This window comes from Lolium rigidum, chromosome 6, assembly GCF_022539505.1.
Source record: "Lolium rigidum isolate FL_2022 chromosome 6, APGP_CSIRO_Lrig_0.1, whole genome shotgun sequence".
NCBI lineage: Eukaryota > Viridiplantae > Streptophyta > Magnoliopsida > Poales > Poaceae > Lolium > Lolium rigidum.
The window spans coordinates 75,154,457-75,161,947 of NC_061513.1; positions in this window are offsets into that span (position 1 = coordinate 75,154,457).

The following is a 7,491-nucleotide window of genomic DNA, read 5'->3' on the forward strand; positions in this document are numbered from 1 at the left end:
GGGGTTCATTATTCCATACTCCATAGAGATCTCTGGCTCCTTGCATAGGTCGCGACTGGTCGAAGAGAATCGTGGTGAGGACCAGGCTCATCATGCATGGACAATCTCGTTTTGGAGTTCGCTCGTCTGCTCTAGGATAACCCAATCGAAGTGCCGACCTGTGCATACAATATAGTTCTTCATAGCTGATGAACAAGTTAAATAGCAACAAGACAGATTTGCATTTTTCTCATGGCAAAGTCAGTCACCTGCCACCATGGCGGATGCCAATTTCCCAAATTTACTTCATCTATTCTACTCCAGTATTTTACGATGCACTTGCACGTTACTTAATTATTTGGTAGCTGTGCGCGTGGAGATTTGCTATATGTGGTTGTTGTCAAACCTGTCAGTTGTACGTGCTTGGCAAATTCAAGGTGTGAATGTGATCGGCCATGAAATTCAAATGAGATGTCAGGGCAGTAACATGCTACATATGCCGGTTTCTCTGTTTTAGACAAACATCAACACACCGCGATGACCGATCCATCTATAGTCTCGATCGTCAGTACTACCGGCCGTCCAAAATTTTCAGTGCCTCCCACGTGTCCACAGTCTCACAAAAATAACTCCAAAATAAATTTTCTACCTAAGCATGATATCTGCGTATGTGTAGATCAAATTATTTGATTGGATATGAGATTATGCAAGTTCGTGGTGCAAATTCTCGAGCTGCTGCAGACCATGCATGCAATCTTTCAATTTTGTTTTCCGATTTATTAAAAAATATTGGGACTAAGCTAGGTTTCGCAAAACCGCACCCAAAGTAATATTATCAGAAAGCCATAACTTTTGATAGGTTGTTTCAGAGGATTGAAATCTAACGACTTAGTTAGGGCATATGTACAATGGGGAGTGCTTAGAAAGATGCTTAACAATATAAACCAATTTTTGACTAAGCACGACGCTTATTTACACTAGATAGATGCCTAACTAAGCCCCTATACAAATAAGCACTAGTGCTTAATAAAAAAAACTTGGTTTATTTTTAAGCACCTCACTAAGAACCTTGCATTGTACATGGCCTTAGCTGACGCCCTTTCAATCAGGTATGAGGTGGAAGAGGAGGTTCTTCTCTCAGATTTTTTCCTACACTCTGGACATAGATAGGCTTGAAAAGGATTTTTGATTTTTTTTCAACAATTTGCGACTTTCGGCCAAAATCTATACAAAAGAAATAAACTTTATAAATGTAGTAATTCAAGTAACATGTAGCAAGCAATTAATCTTCGAATGTTTGAGTTGCCTAGTTGGTTGGATTTTTTCGGTCTTTTCCTAACGTTCAACCAAACTTTGTTAAAAAATTCATGTTCTTACAAATTTTGGAAAACCCCAAGTAGTTTAATCCAAGATAATTGATGGGTAGAATTACTATCCTTATGCCATATTTATATAAAAAAAAATTACGGCTTTTATCTAAAAGTTACACAAACTTCCAAATGGCTAGGTTAAATGAGCTCAAAATATTTCTAGTTTTCCCGTTCCATCTATATAAACTAATGAAAGATTTTTGAAAAATAGAAGAGCTCAAATTTTCAGGTTTACTCACTAAGTGTAGTTCTAATTACGTTTTAAACAATTTTAAAACTAAGTTTTGATTTCAAGTCCCATCGAAAAAAGTTATGTTTTGTTCAAGCCTGGTTACAAAAATAACTTGAAGACATTTCTGAACTATTCGATTCAAGTACAACCCTGGTCTGGTATGACAAAAAGGGAAATAAATTGCCCCATTTGCCACATGGCATTTTACTTATGGCCCAGATTCTCATAAATGGTGTTAATTCATTAAATGTGATATTTGGATTTTATTATAAAATATATAAGTTGTGATTTTAACTAGAAAAAGTTGTGAGTGAGCACAATGCCATGTACACCCCCACTATCTTAAAATTCTTATTTTTACACTCAATCAACATTAAAAAAAGTTGTGTAGTACAAGATTATATTATGTCATGAAAAATATTTAAAGGGAAAACTTATCGTATGTGACCTACAAAAAAATAATAAGTTGAAGCAAATATAAAATTATTGGAATGTTATCTTTTTTTGTTTTTCGCATATAGCACACCCTATTAACCTTTAAATTCAAAGATTTATATAACTATTCTAGTTCCTCTGATCTACAACAAGTTTCTTTTATTTAGGGCAAAGTTGTACTAAGGTGTATTAAATCAACGACACTTATTATCTATTGGACGACATATTTTTTCAATATTTTTTTTACACCAAAGATGTGTAAAATGATTGAGGGTTTAGGTGCAGCGGTGTAAACAGATCATATATTGCTATTTTCATATCCTTTACCACAATTGTTTTGAGGATTTGGATCGGAGCATATAATGGTCGGATGAAGATTCGAATGTGGATTCTATCGGATTGCGGATATGGAGTGGATTTGGTGCAGACTCAGATCATAAACGGATAATTGAAAAAATATAACGTAAAATTAGGATTTTATTTCTTTTGTATAAGAAAACGTGAGGAGAGAGAGTGTGCGACTAGACTATAGCCATATATGTACACATGTTAGTACAACACAACAATTTACGTGATGCCACAACATCATAATAATCCAAAGATAGCTGTCCACATTAATAATGAGCAACAATAATAGTGTAAATGTGCAATATTGATACTAGGATGACATGGTGAGAGGAGGTAGCATGATTGTTGGGCCAATCTTTGTCTGGTAATTTGGAGTTGGACTAATTTTATCGGATAATCCCCCTTGAGGACCTTTGATAATCCGCAAAAAAAAACTGGAGAATTCGTATCCATCGGATATTATCAATATTATATCTGCATATCCAACGAATTCCTATAAGTGTTTATCATATCCTGAAAAATGGATTTGAATGCGGATCTGGAGCGGAAATTATCCGTACCATTTACACCCCTATGTAGGCGTATCTATGCTTAGGAAAAATCCATCAAGCTAATTTTCTTTGATCGATTATGTTATTTTGTGTGTGAAGCCCTAGCCCTAATAGTTCTGGTTTTGTGATCTTTACTGGATTTTTAACGACAATCACAGACCGCACCAACTAGACACGCCCAATCATACCAAGACATGCATACAAGTTGATGCAAAACGCAGGCACCGTACGTGCATGACACTCGATTCAGCTGAATTCCTGTCCGCTAGCTTTGCATGCACACACTCACATCAGCAAGGAAAAGGGTGGTAGGGTTCATCCAAAACCGTACACACGGCACCACATAATTAAGGTAAACATGCAGTACGTACGTGCCCTCGGGAAATCAAGGCCAGGGCATGCACTCGATCCTGTTTCGCGTGACTCGCCGTCGATCGATCCGGCTTGTTCCGGAGTGCCTTCATCCACCACCACCGATCTATCGAACGCCGGCCCGTTGATGAAAACTTTCCGGCGACCTCCTGAAAAGTTGAGGAAGATGTCACACTTTTGGGGCGTCCTCCGGCCAGCAGATACCAATTATATTCCGGCAGGGCCGGGCAGCCGGAATGAGATCACGAGCGGCCGCTCCGGAAAGCCACCTAGTTCCCTTTGCTTTGCCGCGTTTTTTAGGCTTCCCCAATGCCGTTTGAATAATGGCTCCCACCGGATTGCGATCGATGTGCTCGCGCCCGTTGCATCGCCGGCCGGTCGTTGCTGGCGTCGGTCGTGGCGCCGGACGCTCGTCCGCTGCCGGCTTTCCGGCCTTTGGGCGTTCCCGAGCGCGTCGTGCACGGGAAATCCGTGCTGCGTGCGAGCCAATTCCCGAGGCGATCGATCGATCCCAGCGGGTCTCTCAATCTCGCCTCCGATCTTTCGGCCCTTCGGCTATAGCTTTCGGAGATCGCCTGAGACCAGGCGTGGTCCACCGCTACTCTCTGCTAGGGCTAAAGACGTGGTATGCCGAGGCCGAGCCGGCATGCCGGGATTAGTTTTAGCTCGGTTCTCTCGTAATCTCCATCTATCGGAAAAAAAGTCTTCCGTAATCCTCCCTCGCGTGACGAATTGATTGGATTGGCTTCCTCAAGCTTGGTCGATCTAGTCTCGACGTCGACGTGCATATGCATGTGCGTCTTTTCGCGGCGAAAGTGATTGACGAGGGCTGCATGGGGAGATCCATTCCATCATACGCAGGTGTGCCAGGGTTTGCATGCATGGACAGGCTCGAGGAGTTAAAGCTAGCGCCCAACTTGTTTTGGGGCTAATTATCAGGGGTATGGATGATTTGCTGTATTTGGTCGGTACCCCTATAACCACGACTGCTTTTGCCCGACAAAAACAGCTTAGAAAGGTTAAAGCAAAATTGGTATTTGTGGAAATTGAGTGAGCTTATGAACCATCATAGAAGCATGGTTCGTGTGGTTAGCCTTAAACATGATAATAATAGATGCATGCATGCCCACGCAGGACTTGTCAATTTATCTACGCCAAAAAAACTAGCCTCCTGATCATAGCAAGTATAGCATTATTGGTACCAATTGTACTACTCCTAGACAGCAAGAGCAGGGCTGATTAGAGACTATCTCCGTTCCAAAGAGAAAAATGTATCTAGATATGCACATCCGTATCTAGACAAATTTAGTTGTGTCAATTAATTTGTTACAAAGAGAAAATATATTAATTAATTTGGAACGGAGATAATATTAAATTACGATGCGACGGTACGTATGTCGCTCAATTTTGCATTTTAGCCCCGTAGTTATTTGGAAATCAACCTGGCCTACCTCATGGATCTGTGGTTGCCACTTTCGCAATTTTGACCCTGAGTTAAGCGGAATAATCGATACATGAGGACACCCTTGTTGAGGGATGGCCCGTCGTTGGTGGCCATAATGTTGTCTCCCTCAAAGTCCTCCATCATCTATCACGGAAATAGGTTTTGACTCCCACTTCACCTTTGGTGAAGAGCACATGAGAGGACCCTACCCTGGGATGTGCCCACTTGATCGCCGTTTCATTGCAGGCATTACCATACCTGAAGAATCTTCAGGCGGCCATGGAGGTGCAGGCCATCGCCCGTGACAACGATGCCATAGTTTCTAGATAACATCATCGGTTTGTTCACTAGATCTAAAGAGTAGAGTAAATGACCTTCTTTTGGTTGGTCTAATTTGGCCTTCATTTTTGTGAAAGGGGTCTTGACCGGCTATGACCAGTTGTGGGCGTCCATAACTGGTGATGACATGTTGTGGGCACTGGGACAATGGCGATGAATGATTTGGGTGCTCTGGTAAGGAATGCCCCCCAAATTGTCAGGAACAACAAAGAACAATCAGCTTGGCGATGTGTTCATGGACTTCTAGTTATAACCTAAATTTTATTATGTTTGGCTTGGCCTAATTTGGCTTTGTTCAGGTTGAGGAAGGAGGGTGACTCGCACCGGTTGTGGCACAAAGCAAATGAGATTGATTTCATGGATGAGTTGTGTTGGCACTGTTTCCTTCATGCATGATAGTGAAGGCATGCAACTCTGTCTTGTAAACTGAGATGTTGATACTTGATAGGAATATCGATGTAGACATGTGATAGGCGAAAGGTCTCTTATGACTGCAGATGGCATTGTGGCCTGATAATAGTGTTGCATTATAAGATCCAATCCATAGCGGGAGGTGGCAGTAGACAGGAGCTGAGGATCAAGTTCGATTCTTCCTTTTAAACCACAAAGACATGCATATTGCATAAACAAAATCATCAAATTTCTCAAGTTGTGTTACCTATTTCATTTGCAGGGCTATTTTTGTTTTGCAATCAAGGACGTGGAGAATGCAAGGTCTCCATCCATGTGTGTTAGTGCTAGAGGCTTGCAGTGAGCTATCTGGTCTCTCCCAAATTTTGGTACGTTATCATATTTATGATGAGCCTTTTAGCTGCATGCGGCAATACAACATAGAATGGATGGGCCTAGCAACAAAATTAATTATAACTGCTTGTTTGTTGTGTCTCACTACTTCTTCTTCTTCTTCTTCTTCTTCTTCTTCTTCTTCTTCTTCTTCTTTGAACGGAATGCGGTAGGGGAAATCTCGACAATGATTTTTTTCTTGAAAAAAATTAAGGATCCAAATTTTCGCTCGTGGGGAATTGATCCTAGGTGGATGATTGTACATCCACATCCTAACCAACTGAGAAAGGCTCACTTCTTATTGTGTCTCATTTCTATTAGCGGGACAAAAAAGAGAAGTTGTAACAAGGCGAACGATTGGACAATGGCATGTTTGTTAGTAAGATATTCATAAGAAGATTGATCGAGTAGCAATAAATATGTACTCTTTGTTCTTTTTAGATGTCCTCTTTACTGCTACTCATCACAAAATATGTACTAGAGATTCGTTAGCATTGGAAAATACAATGCTGATCATGCAATGTATGCTATGCCAAATGTTTCACTCAAATAAAGCACAACAATTCAATATATCTATATCCTAACTTTTTCTCCATAGTCATGCGTGAGAAATGCTATGGCACATTTTTTTCGGGTCGCCCAAAAGTTCGCCTTTCCTGTGGACGGGAGAAAGGGGAACGGCCAAGGTCCGTGTTACGTTCTTGCCTGCCAAAAAAAAATACTACTCTCCAAGACAACTAGTATTGATTAAACTGGACCATCGGATCTGTTGATTGAGCGGTTAATATTTTCCGGTCCCTACCGTAAACAGCCTCATATTTTTGTTGTTCCGTAACAACGCATGTCATTTAGCTAGTATACGCAGAACCTACAAAAACAATGTGAGCAACGTTGATTGGTACCGTAGATTGTTGAGTGTTGACAGTACAGTACGTACCATAACACGACTATAATTTTTTTACCATAACACGACTATAATTGACTAGTACTGTACTAGCTTACTAAGACATGCCCATGGAGATGGAGCAAGAGCATAAGAGATATGTACTGTATTGTTGTCCTGACTCGTTCGTCCAAAACAGATTCGAGCTCCTCTATCTGAGCACCGCCACAGTTCTTATATCCGCGCGCGCACAACAACCTGGGAGTTGGTCTTCAGCGCGAGGCCTTCCCGCTGTCGGGCCCTGCCTTGCATCTCCCTGTCCTTCTCCCTTGTCTTCCCCAAAATCCACCCATCGACGATCTCGATGTGTCGCCCCACGCCAGCGACTCTGCACGCGCGCCCAACCCCGATCGAATCAACGCCACCCGGCCTTATCTCTCTAAGAGCATCCCCACTCGTTTGGGCTCCCCACGTCCAAATCCGGCGAAATTTTCGTCCGGATTAGAGGAAGATTTGGCGTGGGGAGGCCCATTTTCCCAGCCGCGAGCCCAGGATGGATGGAACGCAATACGACGAATTCAGACAAAATAGGCGAATTCGTTCAAACATAAGCAAAATTTAATGATATTTAACATATAGAGGCGAGTTCGTACATAAATAGGCCGAATTCGTACATATATTTGAATTCGGCGATTGGCAAACTAATACTAAAACTCCTACATGCCGAAATGGCGGTAGAAGGTCGAGTAGTCGCC